The sequence below is a fragment of the Balaenoptera ricei genome, chromosome 11 (assembly GCF_028023285.1).
Source record: "Balaenoptera ricei isolate mBalRic1 chromosome 11, mBalRic1.hap2, whole genome shotgun sequence".
Classification (NCBI taxonomy): Eukaryota; Metazoa; Chordata; class Mammalia; order Artiodactyla; family Balaenopteridae; genus Balaenoptera; species Balaenoptera ricei.
Window position 1 is genome coordinate 29494050 of NC_082649.1, and position 26876 is coordinate 29520925.

The 26876-nt window shown below is 40.5% G+C and overlaps 1 protein-coding gene across 2 annotated transcripts in view; it reads left to right on the forward strand.

Annotated features, from left to right (window-relative positions):
* Window positions 1-18771: 18771 nt before the first annotated feature.
* ADGRF1 (adhesion G protein-coupled receptor F1) overlaps window positions 18772-26876 on the forward strand; it is a 38217-nt gene continuing 30112 nt past the window's right edge. The window contains exons 1-2 of one of the 2 annotated variants that reach the window (XM_059938545.1): window positions 18772-18857; window positions 19010-19088. The gene's annotated coding sequence lies outside the window, so the exon portion shown is untranslated. Of the gene's footprint in view, window positions 18858-18879; window positions 19089-26876 lie in introns of those variants that run through there. The other variant, XM_059938544.1, reaches the window with a different exon arrangement.

Sequence of the window (26876 nt, forward strand, 5' to 3'; positions counted from 1 at the left end):
ACACCTCAACAAAGAGTAACCCCTGCTCTCTCCGCAACTAGAGAAAGCCCGCGCACAGCAAGGAAGACCCAATGCAACCAAAAATAAATAAATTAAAACAAAACAAAACAAAAACATGCACTCTCTTTTCACTTTGCCCAGAATTATGCTGTTCCTTTTCTGACTTTCCCAACTTGCTATTGGTCCATTTCCCTCCACCCTAAACCCACTGCAGTGCCACATTATCTACATATCTGTTTTAGACCCAATTCCAGACTTATTTCACCTCTAATCCCTAGGAGACTTTTCCTGACTACTAACCCATCCCTCACCTCCAGGGGCCACCAAGGGCACCTTCCTTTGAGTTTCACAGCACTCTGTACACGCTTTCACATGGACTCATAGCCCTTTATTACCAGCATTGCTCATTTTTGTTTCAGCATTTATCACAGTGCCAAAACTGAATAAATGTTTCTCTGAGTGAGTGAATAAATGAATGAAGGAACGAATGAATGAATAGACTCTCAACCATTTCCAGTTGGACAGGTGTAACTTACAGGTCTCAAGTATTAAGCACTGAAGAGCTTTGCCTGAGAGGATGTATGCTATGAGAAAGGAGATAAAGCCATTTGGCTTATCCAGTATTTTTAATAATCAAGAGTATGAATTTTCTCCTCCTTAGCATTTGTGGAGTGTTTACTCAGTGTTAGCTAGCACAAAACATTCCCTGCTGTTAGTCAAACATTAAAATGGCTAAGTGCTTTTAATGCATTTTAATATTTTGAAGATAAAATTACAGTTTTGGGTCAGGGAACACTTTCGCAATTTGGATTTATGACTTTTGCAAATGGATTTGTATTTGACTATCATGTACTAGCAACACAACTAATTTGAATGTGTGTTCTGCTATTTTATTTTTCATAAGCACAGGCTCACTGAAAGCCTGTGAGGCTGTGAGGAATGCATCTTCAGGTTCATCCATATGAAACATTTGCCTAAAGTTGGCAGCGGAAAGACACATCATACCTGCGACTACTTACTGAGTATATATACTCTGCATATACTCTGTACCAGGCACTTTCATTCAATCATTTCAATAGCCTTGGGATGCAGGGGTGCATTTACGAAAGAGGCTTTACACATGCCATTAGGTAGAAGGATTCCTGTTCAGCAGTGGGTTTTTAATCAAAAGCCTGCTTTGCTTTTGGTGATGTCTTTGGACAGAGTGTGGTAAGGAGGCAAAGGTGCTTATCTGTGAACCCTTGCCAATCAATGGCCTTCGGTACCTGCCAATCACCTTGGGTATTGCTCTGCCCTGAGACCTCCATCCTTCTCTAACCACCCAACATAAAGACCTGGTTGTGTCATTCTACCCTGCTTCTTTCACCACTGGTTTCCATGCTTCCTGATGACCTAAATGTCACTTTGTTTCATCCTCTGAAATTCAACACCTCTGAAATTCAACTTGAGCCAGATGTTCTTTTCAAGATCGAATAAACTTATCTTCCAGTCTTATAAACTAATCTATGTTAACGGGTAATGGGGGAGGGTTAGAGAATCTCTACCTTTCTCATTCATATAGAAAATTTGTATTAAATGCCTTCTTGAAACGATGTCACACAGTGTCAGTGTCATTTAACCAAAGGATGAGTCTTTGAGTAAATTTCAAGGCATGAAGTGGGAAAGGGTCATGTCACAGTTGGCTGGAAGATACACTAGCGTAAGGAAAGTGTGAGGCCTGGAGGTGAGAAAGTGCCTCAAATTAGCTAGAACAGTGCTGTCCAATAGAAATATCACGTCAGACACAGTCACCTATGGAATTTAAAATTTTCTAGGAGCCACATTGCAAAATCGTAGAAAGAACCAGGTGAACTAACTTTTAATAATACACTTTATTTAGCCTAATCAATTCAAAATATTGTCATTGCAACATATAATCAACACAAAAGACATTTATGAGATAGTTTACATTTTTTTACTACTATGTCTTTGAAAGCTAATAATATGTATTTTATACATTGGATGAGCCAGATTTCAAGTGCTCAATGGTTAGTGGCCATCCTATTGGATAACACAGCTCTAGAATCCCAGGGCAGAAAAAAGACTCAAAGTCATTAAATCCTACAATTCTTTGAGGTTCAAAAACCCCTATAGAGCATCCAGGTGAAGTGTCTGTTCTGTCCATGGGTGAGCACATTCCGTAACAGAAAACGGCACTTTCCAACATTGGGATGTTTTGGCCTTTAGCAAGTTTTTGGACTCTGATCCCCCAAGTTCAGAGAAAGGAGAAGGAGAATCTTTCAACTACCTTAAGGCCCTTGTGATCCTTGAGTTTGTGCTTTAGGTTAAGCTTTCCTAATGTTTTCAACTGCTCTCTGTATGAAGGGGAGGATTTCCAGAGTCAGAGGAGGTAGGGCACAACGATCTCTTAAGTGCTTTCCAGCTCAGATGTTCTATGACTTCAAATATTAAGCCGCCACCTTAAAGACTCTGCATAAAGTAGAAGTGAAAACATTCAAAGGAAGAAATAAGGCAAGTCAATGGATGAGTCATGTGTTCCTGTCCACATGTTATAGGACCTAGAACCAATTAAAGGGGAAAATTGTGATGTTTCTGACCCCATCAACAGGTTGAATCTAATTCCCCTCTCCTTGAGCATGGAATGGTGTTATGACTCACTTGGAACCCACAGAACTGGGTAAGAGTGAGTTTGCATGGCTTTTATTTTTTGTTTGTTTTCTTAAAAACTTGATACTACATTTGCCTTACATTTTAAAAATTAACCTTTTTATTTTGAGATAATTATAGGATCACATGGGTTATAAGAAACAGTACAGAATGATCCAGTGTACTGTTAACCCCTAAGAGTAACATCTTGGAAAACTATAGCTCAATATCACAACCAGGATATTGACATGGATACAGTCAAAATATAAAACACTTCCATTGCTACAAGGGTCACGTGTGTTGCCTTTTTATAGTCATATACACTTCCTTCCCATCCACACGTCCTCCTGGAACCCCTGGAAACCATTAATTTGTTCTTTGTTTCTGCAATTGCGTCATTTCAAGGACGATATATAGATAGAATCATACAGTATGTAATTTTTTTATTGGCTTTTTTTGTTTTTGCTCAGCATAATTCTCTGTAGATTCATCCAGGGGTTGTTGCATGTATCAATAGTTTTTTCATTGCTGAAAATAGTCCATGGTATGGGTGTACCACAGTTTGTTTAACCAGTTACCTGTTGAAGAACATTTGACTTGTTTCCAGTTTGGAGCTGTTATGAATAAAGCTGCTATGAACATTCATATACAGTGCTTTGTATGACCATATGTTTATACAAATGCCCAGGAATACAACTGCTTTCATATGGAAATACAACTGATTTTGCATAGTGATCCTGCAACTTTGCTAAACTCACTTATTAGTTGGAGGAGGGGTGTGTGTGTGTGTGTGAGTTTTAGCTTCCTTGGGATTTTTTAATGTAGATAATCACATTATCTGCAAAGAGGCACAGTTTTAGTTCTTAGTTTCTGATCTGTATACCTTTTATTTCCTTTCTTGGCTTTTTGCGTTGGCAAGAAGTTCTGGCACCACGTTGAAAAAGAGTGATGAGAGTGGATGCCCTTGCCTTGTTCTAATCGGAGAAAAGCGTTCAGTCTTTCACTACTAAGCATAATATTAGCTGGAGGCATTTTGTAGATGTTCTTTGTCAAGTTGAAGAAGTTCCTCTTTATTCCTAGTTTTCTGAGAGGTATTTTAAAAATCATAAATAGATGTTGAATTTTGACATGTTTTCCTGCACCAGTTAATATGATGGTGTGATTTTTCTTCTTTCGCTTTGTTGACGAAAAATTAATCAGTGGATCTAAGAAAGAAATGGAAAATTTTATTCGAGCCAAATTGCAGGATTATAACCCAGGAAGAGCATCTCAGAAAGCTCTGAGAACTCTTCTGCCCCTTAGAAGTCAAGGCACAGTTCTGTAAGTTTTTTGAGACAGAGGGCTGTACATCAAACGACCTATTATTGACAGTTTATATCGTCCAGATCTGAGCGCCATTGTGGTGGGTCATGTGACCCCTTACGAGATCCAGAAGACATGTTATCTTTAAGGAGTTGTCTTACTGATGCTAGGAGAATGTTGGTCTTTATGGTTGAGCAGGTATTTCTGCCAACGGGGGAGGTTTGGTCGATGCCAAATGCAGATACACAATGCACAGTGGGGGGAGGGGGGAGACCAAAGGGCAGAGAAGAATTTTTGTTTAAATTTTTCTTGTCTTGCCATAAAAATATGAATTTTTGACTACTGGTCACTGTCACCAGGGACCTTCTCCTGCAGCGTCTAGGCGAGACCTGGAAGCACATAGGCCTTGCCTGGTTACAGATAGGGTCAGGACTCTTTGATCACAAATCTCTCCCTCTTCTCCAGCCAAAGGAAGTCTCCAGTCGCCTCCTCTGTCTGTGTCTCATTCCTCCTTGAGATTTGTCACCAGGTCCGTATTAAAGGAAGCAGAGAGCTGGCTGTCTCTCTCAGCACCCTTCCCATTTACAAGAAGTCTAAATGGCTGGGGCTGTCCTGTCCTTGCTGGTTATTTCCTTTGAGACAGAAGCCAGAGGAAGGAGTGGGAGTCAAGGCAGGCAGGAAGAAAAATGTTGTTGAACACAGCCCAGCTCAGCAGATGAAAGCCTGCAGGCCTTTGGCTGCAGATAGCATAGAAAGGGACAGGCAGAGCCAGAATTCAATCATTCCTTCTCAGTGTTTACATCAGTGAGCTCTGGGCACTGCCCTGCTGGCATCCTGGGTATTAGTAGTTGTTGGCTCGTGGCCTGATTGGAAAGAGATTCCAGATTTCGGAGGGAGTTGAGGGAAACACGAACAACATGTCCTGTTCACTCAGAGGGTATGGAGGCCTCTGGGGTGGTTGTATGTACAGGGCACTCAGCTGGAGGGTGATGTAGCGTCCAACACCCAGGGCCACACATGCCAGGAGAACCCCAGATCTGGAGCTGGAGGAGGTCCTACGTTCGGATATGGTTCAACTCTCTAACCTCAGCTTGGGAAAATGGGAGCTTGCCCAGTTTACAGATAAAGCAACCAAGGCCTGGCCTTATCTTGGGATATACAGCTAGAAAGTAGATTGAGGGAGAAGGATGGTAAAGTAGAAATGCAGTCTGTGGTCCCCTCTGTCCCCTCCTGGGGACATTCTGGCAACCTGGCCAGCCTGGACCAGCATGAGCGACACTGGGGAAATAATGCTTGCCTGTCTGCCCCATATTTACCCCAACCCATCCAAATGCCACCACCTCCTTTTCAGGCATTGCCTGCATCTAATAAGCCTATTATCCAAGGCTTAAGTGTGTAGTGTGGGTTACTTAGGGGAAGTCATTCCCAAAAGAGCTGGAGTAGTCGGGGAGAAAGTAGCCAGGGAGAAGAGAACTTGATTCAGGCTTGAAAGTTGTCGACTGAAAAAAATGCACACTCTAAAAGTTGAGAATTATGTTTGATTCACAGACTTGGACTTGCTGAGGACTTAAGCCCAGGAGGCAGCCTCTCAGATAGCTCTGAGGGACTGCTCTGAAGAGGTAAGGGAGAAGCCAGGATATAGGAGTTTTGACAACAAAAACCAGGTAGTTGGAACATCAAAAGATTACAGTTAATGAAGGAAAACCAGACATCTCAAGTTAATGAATTTAGTACTTTTCTATGTACCGGGAAGATACAAGAGTCTGGGCTTGTTGAAATCATTCCTTTGATATGCACCTTAATTATCTAAGGCCGGTATCCTGTTTTTCTCCATCCTGAACCCCTCAGGGTACACAGCCCGGGTTGGTTGCAGTGGCTGATGGCTTGATGGCTGCAACATCCTTTGTTTACTGATATAGCAGGTGACATTCTTCATCCACAAAGTCTCCGCAGGACTCGAGGAGATGGACAAGAGGGAAATGGGCATTCCAGGAAGCTACTTTTTAAAAGCATTTATTAAATGTTAATCATTAACAAAGCACTCTACACACATTATCTCATTTAATCTTCACAACAACCCTATAAGGTAGGCATGAATTTTTCTAGGTTTATGAATGAGGCTGCGGGAGGGAGGCAGTGAAATATTTCATTCAGCATCATCAGATGATTAACCCAACGGATGTCTCCCTGAGTCCTTATTCTTGACGCCTACCCTATACTGCTTCTCATGGTGGAACAGGAGAGACAAGGGGGTGTCCTGAGATGAAATGGGGAGTGGAGATTGATTGGCAGAGTGGGTGCAATTGACATACATTTTCTGTGATCAGACATGGGTTGGGTGCTCAGTACTCTCTTGGGCATCTGCTGATCTAACATTTAGCCATTATATTAATGCTATAGAAAATCCTGCTGTAACAATGTAAACGGCATCCTCCAAATTCAGGTTCAAGTGATGTAGGGTCAATTCATTGGGAGGCTAACGAAATGACCTGGATGAATCTGCTCATCATCAATCCTATTAGACCCGAATTCCTGTTATAGGTGACGCGGTATCACCCTTCTGTCTATTTGTTCGTGCCCTTTTTTAAATTGTATGTTCCCTGAGGATGAGGATTGTTAGTATTTAGCTCAGTAAGTCCCTCAGTAATGGAAGGAACTCTCCATTGGCTCTCAAGTTGAATTAATTAAATCAGATTATTTAGTGGTAATAATTTCACAATATATGCGTATATCAAATCATCCCATTGTACACCTTCAACTTACACAATGCTGTATGTCAATTATATCTCAATAAAGCTGGAAAAAGAAGAAAACACTTATTTTCAGCCATATGATTTTGAGTAGAGTTACAGAGAAGTTAGACTCAAAGCCTCCATTGTCTCCTTCTCAAATGGTCGAGCGCCTTTTAAGGATCTAAAATCCTTAAAGGATCTAGCAATTTAAATTTATATTCTGGGACCCAAATAAAACCTCTGAAGTGATATCTCTTTTAACCAATAGGTCCACAAACTTTTATGCATTGTGCATATTGGAGAGAAACTTCATCCATTGAAATGTCTCAAGACTTCTTGTAAAGTTTGCTTTTAACCATGTACTTAAGGCCTTGTGATTCCTAAATTTGGACAGAGAGGCACTAAGGCATGATTTCAAGATCAATCATGAAAAGCTTAGGAACCCAAAGGTGGATAGACCTGACTTCCAGGGTCAGCTTTTCCACTGATTGTGTGACCTTGGGTGAGCTGGCTAAACTTTCAAAGCCTTGGTTTCATCCTTGTGCAAGGGAAGAAAAAACAGAACCCATCATAGGTTGTTGTGAAATTTAATTGAGAAAATATATCCAAAGGATTCCCTGGCACTAGGCAGTGTCCCATAAATGTGAAATTAGAAGGTGAAATAAATTAGTGGTACTGCCTCGGCTATTTTCATTCGGAGACTATTTGCGTCTCCTAGGAAGGGGTAGGTGGCAAAGGAGGCTGGGTGGGTGGAGGAAGTGTTGTGGTGTGTTTGTTGTGGGACAACGGCATGGAAAACCGCTTTAACGGGTTGCATGAGTCGTTGGGGGAAGTGCACAGATGCTGTTACGCCTGAAGATATTCACTGCCTCCAGTCCCCAAACCCCGCCCCAGAGAAAGGGAGAATCCTCACATTTTTGCCGAAGGACAATTCTCCTTGTTCCTTAGTACAGAAACCTGTTCTGTGAATCATTACACCTCTTTCCCAAAGGCCACCCAAGATGGTCTACCCTCAGCCAAAAGCTTCTTTTCCTTGGATTTTGTTTCTGGCATCTTGTATGCAAGCCAACACCTGAAAGTGCCCTAATGTCTAGAACTGATATGAGTACCTCTCAGTGTATTCCCCATGCCTAAGTGGTCCCTCTGAAAAGATGTTGCCCTTGGAGACCTCTTGGGATGCTGGATCATGGTGAACACAGTAATGATGCTTGGTGAGTGAATCTGAAGGGTCCAGATGTTGTTTAGCTAGTCAGAGTTGTTGGGGGCAGTTGGACGTAGTGTTGGGCCCTTCATGTGCTGTGTGGCCTCTGACTGAGGTCGTAGGAGTCATCTGTGGGATCAGGGTGGCTAAGATGACGCAGGTGAAGTGCCGGAAACTTTCCATACCATTGACAAAGGATAGCAGGCTTTTGATCTATTGATGGCTTCTGTGTTATGCCTGTACCTCCTTGATTCTTGTCTATTTCTGGTGGGTTAACTAGATGGGTCTCAACAAAAGAGTATAATTTTACAATTTTTAAAGAACGTGGTAAAAATCATGTGGAGCCCTGGAAGAGCAGCATGAAAAATCTGGAACTGTAGACTCTGGGCTGGACCGTCTATGGCTAGTTAGCTTGGTGCAACAGTTCATTTTATGTGTCAAGTCAAATGGGAGACAGCGTCCCCAGATATTTGGTCAAACATTATCCTGGCTGTGTCGATGAGGGTGTTTGGGGATGGGATTAACATTTGAAGCGGTAGACTGAATAAAGCAGATTGCCCTCCCTAATGTGATGTGTGGCTCTCATCTAATCAACAGAAGACCCGAATAGAACAAAAAGCCTGACCCTCCTGTGAATAGAGAGAACATCACCTGCCTGATTGATTGAGATGGGACATTGGTGTTTTCCAGACTTGGACTGAAACATCTGCTCTTCTGGGATCCTGAGACAGCCAGCTTTTAGACTGGAACTTACTTACACCATTGGATCTCCTGATTCTTAGGCCTTTGGACTCAGCCCGCAGCTACACATTGGCTCTCCTGGGACTCTGGCTTGTCAACAGCCCATCGTGTACTTCTCAGCCTCCATAATCACGTGAGCCAAGTCCTTATAATAAATCTCTTTGTATCTATATAGTTGTATACATATTTCCTATTGGTCCTGTTTCTGTGGAGAACCCTGACTAATTACACTTGGAAAATTATGCATGCTTTTGTCTGGCTGTGTTAGTATCTTCAGGCATTCAATGGGTCACTTAAATTTGCTTTCCTGCATTTAAGTATCTGCACCCCAAACCCTGGCCTGCTGCCTAACAGTGAGCTGCTGTTATGTGAAGGAACCAAGAAAGGGAGTATGGATTTATAAAGATCAATTTAGACCTCCTCCTAAAAGCTTCTAAATTTATGTGGATTTTTTTTTAAAGTTTTTGTTACAGGGTTTTGCATATGACAAATTACAAATTAGGTCGCCAGCTTGCAAAGTGTAAGCATGAGACTGTGTCCAATCAAATTTATGAATAAAGGCATACAGAATATATGAAAGAAGCACTAAATTGGAGACTATTCTGCATAAGAGTGTGCTTTGAGGTCTAAAAATTAAAGTTAAGGCAAATTAAAGGAACTCTTTTAAGAGGGGTTTAAATTACTTCCATGAGATGCTGCCACATGCTGAAGACAAAATAAGTTCAGCAAAGGGTTAAAAATTTAATATATGATAACACTGTGATGGTTTACTAAAATAAGCAGGAAAACCAAAAGTTAGAGCCCCAATCTGTGGAAGATGACATCATAGGGCAAATTGGCTGTCCCTCCACGTGGAAGTGAGAGGGGACCCGCAAGTGTGGCATAGCTTAAGGTTTTGATTAAGTTCTTATGATATTGAGGTTATTATTCTGCTTGTTGCTTTTATTGAATGTAAGCAGGTAACAGGCATTAGAAATGTTCACTGTAATGTATAACATTGTTCTCAACTTTTTTAATGCATTAGTGCTCTTTCCCATGCAAAACTGTCAGCTCCTTACATCCTGGGACCTGGTTTATTTCTTATTGTGTCTCTAACAGTATTTAGATATTAGTACTTTGTGCCAGGCTCCATGCATAGAGGGTCTCGGTAAATACTTGTTGAATAGAATTGAGTTTATCATCCATTCAAACAGGCACGGAGACACTATAATTCAAAGTAGGAAGAGTACAGATGTAAACCAAGGAAGGCATACCTTGTATTTCTACAGCATTGTTCTTGCACAGAGCACAACTTCCTTGTTATACCTTACAGGCTCAGATATCATGCTAAGAATGTTATATATATTCTGAGTAGTATTCCATTGTATGGCTATATCTGAATTTGTTAGTCCCTGTGCCTATTGATGGAGACTTGAATTGTTGTCAGATTTGAGCAATTATGAATAAAGCTGCTATGAACATTGCATACAATTCTTTGTGTGGATAGATTATTTTAATTTCCCTTGGGTAAATAACTAGAAGTGTATTATGAAGCTACAGCAAATAGTATTGAGCTGGTTCTTGAGTACATTCAGATGAATGCAAAGAATGTAAAATCCATAAATAGACACAAAGAAACATGGGAATTTCGTACTTAATAAAGGTGGTACCTCAAATCAATAAGGAAAAGAGGAATTATTCAATCAACAGTGTTGGAACAAATGGGTAAATAGCTGGAGAAAAAGTTACTAGCTTTAATTGCTTTGGCTGGTTTAGACTATGCATTATAAGAAAAAGATGGCTGGTCTCAAAAAGGAATAAAAGGACAAAAAAATAAGTCCCCAAACTCCAGGATCTGTCGCACAGAAGATGTAACTAATTCCCATTTCTAACTGGAAAAATATAAAACCGAGATGGCCTTTGAGTGATTAAGGCCAATTACTACTAAGCCTCATGACAAGGAGCAAGTCAAGGGTATGACCATCAAAACCTTTTGCTTAAACATTTGGAATAATTAAGGTGGTTCTAAGTAAATCCTTTCAGTTGGACAAAATTGCTCCGGGAAAATAGACCAAAGATACGGTTCTCCCGCCAAAGCCTGATATGCTCAAGATACCTGCCTGGAAAAGAACTGGGGCATAACGATTGGCACATAAAGCTAACTGAATAAAATAGATAAAAAGCCAGCTACGTTTTTAAGAGAGTTGCACTGTCAAGAGAGCCACTAGCTGTGCTAAAAGGGGTTCTAACTTCTTTATCTAAGACCACAAGCTTATTCAGCATATTATTATCTACCAGACAAGTTCTCACAAAAGTTTTACTGCATTACATAGATTGCCTTCAATTTAGTCTCCTGTAACAGTTTCTTTGCTGCCCATTAGCTAGACCAGAAGCAAATGCCATTAATTTTCAAATTTCTCTTATGGAAGTTTTTGCCCCACTCTTGGAACTAATTTCTGTATTAGTCAACTAAGTCAATGGTGGTAACAATGAAAAAGAGTGAGTCACTTATAATATACATACAAAATATTTTCCCAAATAATTATTTATATTTGGATGCTATTTATTGTGGTTTTTTGCCATGAAGAATCCCCCCCACCTTTTTATATAGTCAAATACTGTTTGGTTCTCTTTGTCATTCTGTGTTATGGTTTTACTTTGAAAAGTTTTTGTCATTAAATCAACAAATTAAGGGATATAAGAGCAACAGCTCCTTGTTTTCTTCTAGTATCTTTATAGTTTCATATTTTAACATTTTTAACCGGATGAAATTGATTCATGGTAGTAACGATTTCAGATGCTTAAAACAAAAAAGGTTTATATTTTGTGCATATAACATATTTTAAATAAATAGAAGCCACGACACGTATTGATGGACTTTTATATTGCTTCCAATTGTCACATATCACAAGTAATTCTGCATTGGACATATTTGTACAGATATCATTCTGCACGTGGGCAAGTATATCTGTAGGTTCTATTTCTAGAAAATAGAACTGCTAGGTTAAAGGATATGTACATTTTAAAATTTGGCATAGACTTATTGATTTATACTCCCACTAGCTATATGAGACTGCCTATTTCCTACTACCTGCAACAATAGTATTAACCTTTTTGATCTTTGCCCCACCTGAGAGGTGAAATGTAATATTTCATTAATGTTTTATTTTTCATTTTCAAGTCTAAGTTAGATTAGACTTTTCCTTGCTTTTCATATATTTCAGAAGTCTTTTTACCTCTTTTTTTGTTTTTGTTTTTCATATCCCTTTGTCCATTTCTCTCTTTGGTTGTATTAACAATGATTAAAGAAGACAATTTAGTTGATCCAAACAAGCTTTATTTAACCCTTCATGAAGTAGACAGTCTCCATTCAGAGAGGTGCAAAATGGGGCAGAAGGCAGGAAGCTTTTATATGTAAACAATAAGGAATAAGGAAGAGAAAATAAAAACTATCTGATTGACTGGGGCTGCAGAGTCTACCTTGTTTGGGGTGAAAAAGAACAAGGAAATAAGGGTAGAGCCCAGAGCTGGCTTGGTGTTTGGCTAACTGGATAGACTGCGTTTCATGTCAAGTGGAGCATTTACAAGGACACAGAAGTCACCCAAGTTTGAGTTTGCTGATGTGGCATTCCAGGCAGATGTGGCTCCATTTTGGGCCCAGAAATTTATTTCAACAGACATAACTTTTTCTTATAGATTTATAAGAACTATTTACATAGTCAATAAAAGACTCACTTATGACATACATTGGAAATATTTTTCCAAGTAATTATTTATATTTGGATGCTGTTTTTTGTGGTTTTTGCCGTGAAGAATCCCCTCCCACACCTTTTTATATAGTCAAATACCAATTGTTTCTCTTTGTCATTCTGGGTTATGGTTTTACTTTGGAAAGGTTTTCTCATTAAATCAACAAATTAATGGATATAAGAGCAACAACTCCTTGTTTTCTTCTAGTATCTTTATAGTTTCATATTTTGTTTTAACATTTTTAACCCAGATGAAATTGATTCTGGTGTAAGTTGCTAGAGAGGGATACATATTTATACAATACCTAACTGGTGAGGGTGGGTGTTTTTGTAGATGATGATCTGTGAGCTGTGGAACAAGAGTTGTAGAAGACTAATTTTCCAATGAATATATTTTTGTAATTTTGAGTTTTGTACCTCGTTCATGTAAAATCTACCAAAAATTCATTGAACTAATTAAATTCTTTGCTGTGATGAAAGAAAGCAACAGGAACATGGACAGTCTCTGCTCAGCTTCAGTTAAATGTCACCAAGGCAGAAATATGGAAACAGTATTGTCAGACCTGCCCATTTTTCAAAAGAAGCTGAAATCTGGATTTTCATGTGAAATCCCCGGATGTTTAAATGTTAACAACTAATTCAGAGTTTTAAAAACATTGCCTGGGCCAAGCAAACACATCTGTGAGCCAGATGGGGCCCTCAGGGTGCCCGTTTGAGACCTGTGGTTTAGACATGTTTTCCTCTTTCCCTCAAAGATTCATTTAAGTGCCTCTTCTAGGAGCAGCCATAGTGTGGTTAGCCCATATCACAAAGGATTTTAATTGATTGTTGGTGGCCTAGTTTTTCTATTAAGCTCAAGCCTTTCTATTAAATTATAAAGTTAGAAATATTTATAGATTTTGAGATCCCCAGGGCCTAGCACAGTATCTTGTACCTAGTAGACATTTAATATGAATGTATGTTGAATGAATAAATAGATGAATGAATGAACTCCACTGCAAATAGAATCCCTGCCAAATATTTGGACAAAGTAGCTCAGGTTCTCAGAGGTTACCTCCCTCCCACCCCCCAAGTCCCCCAGTGCACTCGTGGCAAGCTGAACGTTTGTACCCGATTTTGTTTACAGGTGGCCTCTTCCACGTTGTGAATCTTGGCCACTAGATGTCTCACTTTGCTTAAAAGACATTCTGGAGCCCTGGGTTCAACTTGTGGTTTGCTAAAAAGAAACAATACTTAAGTAAAAAAGAATGCCTTAATCTCAGGCCACATCTTCTACATATGTTTGTCCTCTTGAAGAAGCTGAAGACAGCCACAATATCAAAGAAAAAATGCCTAGGGATGGAATCAGATTTATTTTGTTCTGGGAGAATTTTTTATCCACAGGAATGCACCCTTGGGGGCACTGAATGACAGTCTGTTGGGTTTTAGCCTCTAATCCAGCAGATTCATGAGCGTTCTCCAGAAGTCTCGTTGGTGTTACTTTTCTCTGCTGCTTTCGGCTGGTGGAGAAATGCATCTTACTGGTAAGGGTCTGGGACTCTAGAACCTGTGTAGTAAAAGCAGAATTCTTGTAAGCTGTATCAGGACAAACTTCTCCACTGAGGCTGCCCAGATGCTCATCTGAATTCCTGAGTATCACGTGAACACAGGGGATATGTTGGTGCCTGTGGTTGTGTCTTTCATGTGCCCAGTGAGGGTCTGCTGAGCTTGGAAAGGTGGGCTGCTTGGTGCTGTATAATTCTTATTTTCTTCTTCTTATTATTATTTTGGCCACACCCATGCAGCCTGCAGAATCTTAGTTCCCTGACCAGGGATCAAACCTGGGCCCTGGCAGTAAAAGCACTGAGTCCTAACCACTGCCATGGAATTCCCTTTCTTTTTTTAGTGCTCTGTAATTTGCATTTTAAAGACAGGCAGAGTAAGGGGTAAAAAAAAGCTCAATACTTTTATAGTCCATGGCTTTCTCTTCTCAGTGTTACCTCTGGCATTCAAACACAGTACATTCTGAACTGATTAAGGGCAGTGGATGGAAGATTGCCCAACCCTGTTAAATGCACCCAGAGCCTTGAATTTAATGACACTTGAAGCTACTTGAATAAAATGGAACTGTGGATTCTATGGGGCTCTGGTGGCTCTCTGACTTATTATGGAAGGTTTAGATGGTAAGAACGCTGTGTCTCATTAGCACCTGAGACATAGCCTTGCCTTTATCTTTTCTTTGGTTATTTTGCAAGTGTTTGACACTTCTTTTTGCATTTCTCATCTGTCTTAGAGAAGCAATGGAGTGTAGGTTCAGAAAACAGACTTTGAAGTCAGGCTGTGTTAGTGTCCTGGCCCATCATTTCCTTCACTGCTCTGTGCCTCCTTTTCCTCATCTGTAAAATGGGAATGATAGTGATCACTGCCTCACAGGTTGCTGAAGATATAAAAGCACATGGAAATGACTCAGAACAGTCCTTGGGACATAGTTAGTGCTCAGTCAAGACAGCTGATACTTAATGCTTGACAGGTCATCTTGTTTTCTCCCTTGCTGTCCAGGCCAGCTCCCAGGTTTGTAGATTGTTACACTTGTCTCTGATGTAGTTGGGAAAGGAGTTCCTACCGTTTTGTGAACCCTCCCCTTGTTTATTTGAATGTCCTTTATTTTAATGCTAAATAACAATTCAATTATCATGCAATAACACTGCCTACCCCCAACAGTTCCCCATAAGTCACACTGACCAAGTTTTGTCCTCATACAGTCCAATAAGTCCCCAGCTACCTCTCTTTAAGTCCTAGTTCTGAGTGTTAAGAGACTACATCAATTTTGATTGTTTTACCATATTTGTAAGACTTACCATATTACTCACTGTAATTTACTTTTTTTTTTTAATTTTTTTTTAAAATTTTTATTTATTTATGGCTGTGTTGGGTCTTCGTTTCTGTGCGAGGGCTTTCTCCAGTTGTGGCAAGCGGGGGCCACTCTTCATCGCGGCGCGCGGGCCTCTCACTATTGCAGCCTCTCTTCTTGCGGAGCACAGGCTCCAGACGCACAGGCTCAGCAATTGTGGCTCATGGGCCCAGTTGCTCCGCGGCATGTGGGATCTTCCCAGACCAGGGCTCGAACCCGTGTCCCCTGCATTGGCAGGCAGATTCTCAACCACTGCGCCACCAGGGAAGCCCTGTAATTTACATTTTACAGTCAACTCTTCCCCTCTTTACTTCTCCTTTCAGTTTCTTTTTCTAATTATACCTGAATTTTTAAAATTGCATTTAACCCTTTCACAATTATGGAATAAAGCCACTGGAAACAGTTCAGGACCTATCCCTCCCTTGAATCACCATGTCATTCAAGGTGGCCCTTTGTGTTTGCAGCCCCTGGATCAGAGCTTCTCAAAGACCAAACGCAAAGGATACCCAGCACTTCTGATGGAAGGACACTCCTCAGCGTGGGTACATGTCCTTCGCAGGTCCACCTGCTGATCAAATTCAGATATTTGTCTGAATCCTTCAGATATTCAGATATATGTCTCAACCCCACAGCTGTCACTCAGGGAAAGATTGTTGAGGTCATAAGAGTTAGATAACTAGTTCCAGTAACACGATTCTGTTTGCTATTTCCTTTCTCCTAAGCCTCAGTCTCGTTGCTGCTTATTCCTGTGACTCTACTCTTTTGCTGGGAAACCAAGCCATCAGACCAAAACAAACAGATCAAGTTAGGAGGCCTGAAGCTCTTCCTCAGCCCCAGGTCTTCCTTCTTGTTCTTCTTCAGCATTTGCAGGATGCTGGACCCAGACTCGCCAAGGAAGCTCTGTGGTCAAGTTCACCAGAGAAAAAAATGTCAAGTTGACCAGATGGACCAAAACGCATTGGTTTAGCTGCCTTTGTACCCTCAGGTGAACAACCTTGTTTCTGCTTCATAGGTTAGTGAGTGAGATTTGGGGGTAGAAGGAGCATTACCATCACACCAGAGCAGCAACACTTTCTCAGCTCTGCCTTCGCAGAAGGTGGCTCTTCTTGGGCTCATAACAAAGACATGTCACAATGTCACCACAAGGCTCAAAGCATGCTTCTTCCTTTTGCTCTTTGTCCTCTGCAGTGATGGGGGAGCCCCATCCCCTAACCAGGAAATATTGAAAAATTCAACATTGCGTGTGTTAGCATATTACTAGGAGGAAGCTAGAAGGGGTGATTAAATGGCTTGGTGGTGAGTCATCGGTAACCCTTTTTGTGAAACCACCTAAATATGGGGCATACTATGATCTCCTTCTATAAAATATGGAATTAGCTATTAAACACATACATTTATTTGAATTCAGGGTTTCACCAAAATCAATGTACTCATGAAATCACTGATGTTTATTGGTTGCCTAATTTTCTAGTATCTGCTAAATGGTTTTGATCTAATAAGAAACTGTAGGGGTCCCTTTGGTTCTGAGGACTATACGCCAGCCCCTAGGAAGCTGCTGGGCTTCATGATAAAAAGAGCTGGAAGTGAATAACAGAGCTGCCATACGAGCTGCCAGCCCTCACCACGCTGAGCTCCACACTGATCGGCCACTTAGTCTGCTCTTCTGTCGTTTCCTTACCCCTCCCCCTCGCCCCCCACCCAATTCCATAGCTACTTTCTCCCTAAGTAATTAATAAATTATTAGTCCATTTTATAGACACATTCCCACTGAGATGTCAGTGACTTATATGTTCCTACAAGCTCCTGCGTTTTCATACAGACAATAGGAAAAGGGCAGCACTGAACTGAAAATATGGTACCTAATCCTAGAATGTTAGACATTGGATCAACTGAGTAAGAGTATATAGTTCTAGAAGTCCTCGACCCTTCGTATTGAATGGAAATTTGGTCTCCACGTACCATTGGTGGATCCTGAAAACAGACAGAACCCTTCAGAAAAAGCACATGAGGAGAAGAGAATTAACTTGACTAAATTATGAGATCAGCTTTATTCCACCCAGGCTGGTGGGGGACACAGGAGAGATGGTTGATGCCCTTGAACTATTGGAGGTTGTCAGAATGGCTTTGTTCTCTTGACAGCTCTTCCACTGGACCAGATCTAGACCTGGTCATGAAGAGACAGGATGAGGACCAAGTGGCCCAGATGGTGTTGGAAACAAGAGGATCACATTGAGTTTAGGCCTGATTGGCACTAAAGGTATTCAGAATGAAAATATGGACCCTAATATATTGGGAATATTGTTCACTCTAAAAAAAAAAGAGAGAGACTTCTGTTAGATTTTAGTGCCCTGAAGACCATTTTGTCCTTCCTGAGAAAATGTATGCTTCCTCTTTTCTGATAATAAGAACAATGTATCTGACTAGCTTCCTCATTTCATTGCTAGGAAGCTCTGTCCCTAGAGTTACATTTTAAATTTACAAAACACTGTAACTACCTCATAGGTTTTTATTTACATTCTTTTTCTTAGTTGACTCTCTACTCTTTTTTTTTTTTATTGGAGTAAAATTGCTTTACAGTGTTGTGTTAGTTTCTGCTGTACAATGAAGTGAATCAGCTATATGTATACCTATATCCCCTCCCTCTTGGACCTCCCTCTCCCCCCCATCCCACCCATCTAGGTCGTCACAGAGCACCAAGCTGAACTCCCTGTGCTATACAGCAGGTTCCCACTAGCTATCTATTTTACACATGGTAGTGTATTTATGTCAAACCTAATCTCCCAGTTCATCCCACCCTCCCTCCCCCCCCCACCATATCCACATGTCTGTCCTCTATGTCTACGTCTCTATTCCTGTGACTCTCCACTCTTATAGCTTCCCCTTTTTATAGTTCATGTACATACATATAGTTTATGTATAGAACTTTTATAGTTTATGTTTCTTTATGTCTATTCTAATGTAATTTTATGCATTAGTATTGTAAGCCGCCTCAAATCATTTGTAAGTTATAGAGTGGTTTAAAGTGTCAACTACCTCAAGTCATTGGTAAATGTGGAGTGTCAGCTTTCAAATCGGATGACTCCTTAGAAAGAAACTTATGAAAGAAGTTAGGTTTAGCACGAGGTTTTCTAAGGACAAAGAACATACCGAAAGCATTTGCCCTGGGCATGCACGCCGTCGCTCTCTTTTGCCCACCCCCATTCCATAGTATTCCACCCAGAAGTCCGAGGTGCCTTTGTCTGGGAAAGTAGCAGGTTGATTCTTCAGCCTTGAGTGAGAAAGTGGGAAAAGGAAAAATAATATCTGCCTCTCCCCTTACCTCACTGGAAAGACCCACCTCTCCCCAGCTGAAATTTATGCATGAAAGGCTACATTCCTTCTGCTTTATGGGCTATGACCCTGGGTGTCGAGAGGCTGGATGTGAAAGCTTGACAGAGTGGCATCGTGTGACACATGAATCTAGGACAGAAGTGTCCTGCATTCCCCTAGAGCATTTTCCTCCCACTTTCCTTCTGTGATTTCTGTGTGCTGGGAGAATCATTAGGTCTTGGGCTCTGAGCTCTTTCCTCTTACCACGCCTGATAGGGACTTAAGTGGGAGGGAGAGTCAACATAAAGGTATTTCTCCCTTCCTTCTTGAAGGGGGTGTGTTCTGGCCTTGTCTGCCTACTGGGCAGCAACGTGCTGCAGGAGTTGCTGGTGAATCAGTGGCCTGTACGCCTGCCAGCGAGCTCCTGTGGCTCAGATATTACGATTATCTTTCCAAACAGAACAAGAAGTGATTGAGCCACGGTTACCCCAGAGGAAGGGCTCACTGGGGCTGTGATGTGAAGAGAGGAGGAATCACAGGTAAGCCCCAAAGCTGTGATTTGATTCCTTAGAATGTGTCTTACTATCATCCTTACTACCTGTTAATCTGAGATGAATTTTCCCCTCCCCGTGGGGAAAACTCTGATTTCAATATCTCATTTCCTAAAGAAGGGTAACTAAAGGAACAGAGAGTGGAAAAAACAATGAGCAGATACAACAGAGTTCAGCTTCTCGGTAATTATATAAATCGAGATGTTTGGTGAGTCTCAGACTAGAGGTTTGCTGACTCAAAGCACAGCCTTCTCTCTATCGATTGCAACACGGTAACCCCTATTCTTGGGGGTGTGCCTGGGAGATGGATTGACTGGAATAAAGAAGGCTCGGCCAAGGGTAATTGTTAAAAATGTCAATCTCGCGGCTTCCATGAATTAGTCATAGATTTCCCCTAGCCATCTCTTGAAATAAAAATATTCTTGATAAGATCAAGTTTATTTTCACTTTAGGATGAATTAGTTTAAGCTTTGACCTAATTGGTATATTTCCAGGAAGTGCTTCCCTTCCCTTAACTCCTTCTCTGGACTCTAAAAAATCCACAAACTGACCCTTTTAATCCTTTCCTCTGCTCCCTCCCCAAATAAATATAAAGCGATACACTATATTTTCTGACAGTCCTTGAAAATTAGTCATTTTTCTTTTCCTTTTTCTTCTTTTTCATGAAGAATTAATTTATGCAAACCTGATATTCTATGTACTCCATCCAGGCCAGATACTAAATAATGAGAAGTTACCAAAGGAGGTATAGAAAGAAGGTCAGGGTGGAGAAATGTGGAAAAATGATGACTTTGGCATTTCCATGGAGAAATCCATTAAACTAAACCTGATAATAACACACATAGGCTGGAAATTACAGACAAGAGAAGTAACAAAAACAGATAAAAGTACATTCTATAATTTATCAGAGTATTAGCACAAGCCTTTTGTTATGTTCTTAATAAAACCACTATTAATTATTCAACCATAACCCAAATTTAAAGGGATTGTATATTGTATAGCCACATATAGTACTTTATTCAACCATTAACAAGTAACATAACCTTGAGCAAATTATTTAGCTTTTCTTATTCTGGTCACTTGATTTGCAAAATGGTAGCCATGAGCATGAAGTGTTCAGATGAGAACCTGCCTGTGTTGAGTCTTAGAAACTTGACTTTCAAACACTCCTATTCTGTGCATGACCGCAAGTTGATGGAAATTGTTGCCGACAGGCCTCAAAGGTACATATGTCTTGCTTCTCTAAAAAGACAGTGTATTTCTTTATTCCTTTTTAAAAGCAAGGACAGGGTTCCCATCACAGGGTTTATCTCTTGTGGCGCTGAGGGTTAGGCGAGCACAATACTGTGGCATCCATATGCCCTCTGGTGTCATTCATTCCACAATTAAAGGGATACAAATATCCTCCTAGGAAAAGTAAGTGAACACATTCATTCAAACTAGGGTGTCAGTGACATTTTTTAGCACTTTGGCTGGGAGCAAGTGTGAACTGGATGAAGCAAGAGGGTACTGGGTACAGAAGGACATGAGCAGGGGCAGCGGTGTGTCCCCAGGGTGAACCACCCAGAAAGTAGAGGGATGGCATCCCTAGGACAGTGTCACTGAATTCAGAGTTTTGCTTACGGCCGCTCTTTAAGAAACCACGTTCTACCCAATCTAAACATATGTCTCCGCCACTTTCACAACAGTCTGCCTTGTTCTCTTTCTAAAGGTCTTTGGCAGGGAATACCCATAGCTACATAGAGTGTGTCTGAGCAGAGACATGCTTACAGGATGTCAAGGTCTCCATAGTTCTGGACTGGATACACGGTCTTGAGAGCTATGAAAATAATCTTAGGAACCTGGAGGGATGGTGCAAAAGATCTAGATCATCATCCTCTCTCCCATGCCCAGCTGGTTCTAGCCTTGCTGAATTCCACCACTGTAGTACACAGAACCGGGCGGGGCGGGGGGGTGGGCGGGGCTTCTTACCACGCCCCCTCCCCAGCAAGCCACAGATAATCTCATCAAGGCTCCAGTTCGACGGCAGCTGAAAACCTGGGCTCTGGCATGTTGAGGCCAAAAATCCATAAGAATTAATAAGTGTGAAAGTGCCCTGGCATTTCCTAGAATTATAGTAAATTTCCCATGCACAGTCGGTTGAAAGAATGAAATGCAAAGAGGTGAACAGCCATGAGGTATGTAGCCCTAAAATGTGCAAAATATAGTTAAATCTTGTTGAAGGTTATCTGGTCTTCATCGTGTCTCTGGGTTCTCAGTGAGAACGTCAGTCTTTAATCCCCAGAGGCCCACAAACCATGGAAACGCTAGTGGGTTTTTTTTGTTTTGTTTTAAAGAAAGTCTTTTAAATTAAAGACTTTAAATAAAGTCTTGAAGATAATTTCCTTATCAGTTGCTTCTTTCTCATAAGACAAAATTTTTAAAAACCTGATCATAAGAATTCCTTTATTATTAGGGATAAGCAGGCATTTACTCTAAATTTGTGGTGTCAGGACAGCTTTGTCACAACAGAACAGATTCACACCTGCAAAGTTTTGGGTAAAGAGGTTTTGTATTAAGCAGATTATATTTTCCATGACGACCTTTCACACTTGTGTTTGTACGTTAGCCTAATTTCGCTTAAAGACATTCCTATGCTTAATCTCTTAAGAGAATCGGGCTAATTATTTCTAAGAAGAGAAAGACATATTTCTTAGGCGTATAACACTCTTCTACATTGTCGACCAAGATGCCAATTAAGCAAGTAACTAGCAAAAGAAAAGACACAGATAGCATAGAATTTAAAAAATATTTAGGTTAGAATTTTATTATATGACCATGTGCACCTTTAAAATTGATAAAGAATTTTACAGGTGGTCTTGATAAAGAATGGTTTAGTCAAGAAATGTAGTTAGTGTAACTGGTTATTCATTTGGAGGAAAATGAAAGTAAACCCCTATTTTATACTGAAACCTAAGATAACTCCAGAAGGACTGAGAATTTAAAAGTATATAACAAACAAATGAACTAACTCCCTTAAAGAAGTGTTAGAAGATAATATAGGAGGATATGTTTACCATCTTTTTATAGAAAAAAAATTCTTAGCCTGACCCCAATTTAAAATCCATAATGGAAAGGATTGACAGAGACATTCATTGACGAATGTCTTAAACTTTTGTGCCGAACAGGACAACGTAAAAAGTTAAAGACCAAAGACAAATGATAAGCACATATTTATAACACAAGTGACAAAGAGCTGATATCCATGCTATGATGAGCTCCTAGAAGCAGTTCTTAAGAAATAGGTGAACATTCCAATAGAGACACTTAGGACAATGACTTAAATAGTCAAGCCAGAAAAAAATATATATAAATGACCACTAAACATCTGAAAAAATGCTTCATTTTATTAATAATCAAAGGCATAAAAATTAAAGCAATTAGATAAATATTTGCCTGTCAGTTTGGCAAATATTAAAAAGATGTTGGGGCCAGTGTGATGAAACAGGCATTTCTACACCTTACCAGGGACTGTAAATGGTACAAATTAGGAGGGCCATTTGGCCATGTCTATCAAAACTCAAAATGTAATAACCTGGAATTAAAGATGCACAAGAAGAAGGTTAACAGAAGGAACATTTGAGGCAGATTATAGGAGTCTAAATAACAAATTTGCCCTGATAATGTGTTAGATTTTCGTCTGTACATAACGTGAAGCCCAGAAGGTTTTTGAGTGTGGATTGGCACGATATTTGCAGGATAGGTAGAATGCCAGGCAACTGGCTTTATTTCTAGAAAAATCATTTGGGGAACATGATTGGAAAATGTGCTTTTACTTATTAGGAAATGATGATGAAAACACTGTTAATATGCTTAGGGAAGCTTAAAGAATGAGTGTTTTTTGGTAGACTTGAAACAATTGAGGTTTAGCAGTGTGAGCACTGAATGAAAAGTCAGATATTGTTTTACTCTTATTTAAAAATAGATCACGCAAGAACAGTTTGTAACGTCCTTAATCTGACCTTTCACCCATGAAGACCCCACAAAACCTGTTCTGTAGGTTCTTTCCAGTAGGCCTGACGAATTGTGCTTTCTCCCTTGAAGAGCTGAGTTTCCTTGGACACTGGTGACACTCACATTGTTAGGAGGATAGCTTTGAAACATATATTCTTCTTTTTCCTGAATAAAGAAAGCTTAATTGTCAGGAACTCAGATGGGGATCATGTTAATAATCATGACTCTATTAAAATCATGGCCCAAGCAACAAAATGAACTGGGCCCAGAGTCCAATAGAAATAACAGGTTCTTTGGGGGAGAGAAACTTAAGGAAATAGTCAATACATTCTTTTTATTTAGAATTTAGGTTTACCCTCCTCATTTTACACAAGTGTAAAACCAAAATAATTCCCACTTAATTGCCAAAATAATTAAAGCAATACATATGAAAGCATTTTGTAAATGAGAAAGAATTATCCTATTTCTTCTTATGTAAATATCCCCGCCCTTGAGTGCGGTTCTGGTACTTTTTTCAAGCAAACAGTCCAAGAGGAAGGTCAAATTCTCTGGGCTTTACTGATTGTCAGTAAGCAAATTCGAGTGGGGAAGCTGGGAAACAATGACCTGGGGATTCCAGGAAGGCTGGGTCCCCAGTTGCTAAGCTGAAGTCTTGGCTGAAGAAAGAGCTTGGCACCTTTTCTGGAATGCCGTTAATCACGCTTTAAGGGCTTGGTGGTAACTTGTGTTCTACTGAACCATGAGTGACAGGAGCAAATCCTCAGTTACAGGGGGTTGGAATAGAGCCAACCCTTGAGGCTGGCGGTCAGGCTTTTTACAACAGAATTGAGCTAGACTTGTCTGTGAGTGATAAACTCAACCAGTACACCCGAAGCAGTATTGGGTGACGAGCTAAGAATGACAAGTCATTCTGTATCTCTTCTAAGAAACAAAGCAGAGATAAATGAATTTAAAAAAAAACAGAATCCTTGTGAGGAGGAAGCAGACAGCTGAGCTAGGCTGACAGCACCAGCAACAGGAGAAATGCTCTCTAGCTGAAGTTCCGATTCGTGGCAAAGGACAGAGGGCCTCGTCAAAAATGTATCTCAATTTTTGGATGGAAAAGAATCAGATAAGAGGCATGGTCACAAACTGGACTCCGAAGGGAGATCCATTCAATGAAACATCGGAGAGTTTAAACAGGGCCCTTGGAACAGAGAGACTCCAGCAACCCGGCAGTTGTTTTCAAAAGTAGGTCTGATCATGGCTCTTGGAGTTTCCCCAAGTGGGTGGCACGAACACCCTGCCTGGGAAATTGGAGGCGCTCAATACACAAGGCTCTCGATACACAAGTGATTGGACAAATCAAAGTTTAGCAGATTGGTAAAGTGTCGCAAGGAAAGGGACAACTTAGCTAAGTAATTCCTTTTGTCTCTTCCAGCCTTATAACTCCGTAGTTCTTAAAAAACCTACCGCTATTCTCAACCGAAGGGCTTAATTCTTATCAGGTTCTCAGCCCATCTCAAAAGATGTTCAGGAATGAGAATAATCAGTGTGAAGAGGACACAGGAACAGAGTCCAGTAAAAAAAAATTTAATCTTTCTAGGCTCAGATGTGATGACTGGCAGACACTAATGAAAAGAACAATTACATATACAAATAGAAACTGGGAAATGGGCATATAATAATGGAATCTGAATGTGAACAGATCTGAGTGCACCCTATTTTCTTGCTTACTTTATAGAAAAGGAAACTGAGTCCAGCAAGTTTTCTTTTTAACTTTCACAAATTCTAGCAGATAAGGGACACTGCTGAAGTTAGGGTCTAATTCATCTAGGTCTCTTCCCACTAAGTTTATTCAACATGAACACACTAAAAACATGCTGAAATATAAAATATGTGTTTAAAATTTTACTGGGAACACATGTTTGTACAGACACTCACTGAACTTTTAAATAACTTTAGAGTCCTTCCAAAAGAAGTTGGTCTAGCTCATAAAAATTACCAAACCACCAAACATTTTTCCATATATGACACTGGTTATCTTTTCTGTCTCCCACCTACATTCCCACCTGTCTTCTCTACCATATCTGCCTACTGAAAGGAATGCAAAGAAACTCTTCTCAAAGGCAAATGGCCCAAGGACTCCCATACAAAGGCAGATCCCAATGAAAATGTGACCAAAAACTTATAAAATAAGAGGTAAAATAACACCAAGATTTTAAAGGTCCTCTGCCTATTAATCAGTTCTGTTTGAATCCTGATTTCTTTCAGATCCCAGCTGGAGATCTGTTCTTTCCATTTGTGTGTGTGTGTGTGTGTGTGTGTGTGTGTGTTATGCATGTGTGCACATGTGAATCCAAGGCAGAGAGGAGGGTGACAGTTCTACTGGGAATTCTTCTATTTATAGAGGAAGAAACATAATCCCATAAATATTGATGCCAGGAAAACAGCCCAAGAGTTTAACTCTGCCTAAGAATAGAATGTTGCTAAAAATGCTGGAAAATGTAGGTGAGAGCAGTGCCAGTTAAGCACCACTGTTGATAAGGAGACAGCTGTTGATATAAATAAATGATATTTGGATCCATAAATACATAACTGGAAGATTGAGGAGACAATGGGCAGCTGTCTCCAGAGGCGTAATAGCAAATTCTAATGATTGTTCTCTAAAAACTGAAGGACAGGGATTATCAGGAATGAATTCACTTGAATGAATTCAAGGAAATGAGGGGAGTCCCACCACGGCCAAGCCTTCCCATGGACGCCGGGGCCAACACAGCTGTAGGTCAGGCTTCGCTGGCCCCCAGCTGCACAGAGAGACGTGTGTTGTAAGCAAGCACACACACTCTGATGACAAAAACAGCTTCTCGTCTATGGCAAGGGAACATGGATTCTGAGAATATTTTTTTAGATAATCAGGACCCTTCCAGCTTAGAAGGGATGTGCTGAAAATACCACGGGGTTTGCCTCTAGTGAAGGCAAAGTTAAGTTGGATTTAAGATTACACCTCCTCAACACACACACACACACACACACACACAATATTTCTTGACCCTCTTTAGAGTCAGATAACTGAGTTACTGTAAAAATGTATTTTTACTACCTCGAAGCTGGGATCCCTCCATTTATACAGTGCTAGCCGTCAACCCAGGAGCACCTTTTATTTGATCAGTTAATTTGACTCAGATTGAAGTCAAATTCTGACACAATCCAACAAGTAACTACAAAAACTGGTGGTGAGATTGAAATGCTAGTCGTACTAATATTAGCAGCTATCGATCGTTGAGGCTCACCACCTGTCAGGCGTTGTTCTGAGTCCTCTATACTCAATTACTCATTCAATTCTCCGAAAAACCTCTGAATTAGATACGACTTTCCCCATCTTATAGATGAGCAAACCGAGGCATAGAAAGCCTAAAAAAATGTCAAAAGGCATCTGGTTGATAAACTCCAGGACCCGAAGCCTTTGCAGGCTAGCCACGGAGCCTGTTTTGACCCATGCACCTGGAGATACGATTTTCCTCCTTTTGATTAGTTGTCAAATACAGCCCAGTTAAATTCGAATTTCAGAAAAACAGCTGTAATTCTGGACAATGAATAGTGTCCCAAATATTGTGTGGCACATACTTACACTAAAAAATTATTTGTTATTTATCTGAAAGTCAGTCTTCCAACCCTACCCCAGAGGGAGCTGAGTGCACCAAGGAAGCAAAGAAAACATTTTGATAAATTTGACGTTTGGTCCCAAACTCCAAAGGAGAATTCAAGTCACAGTATTAGCCTCGGGGCAGAACTCTTTTTCCC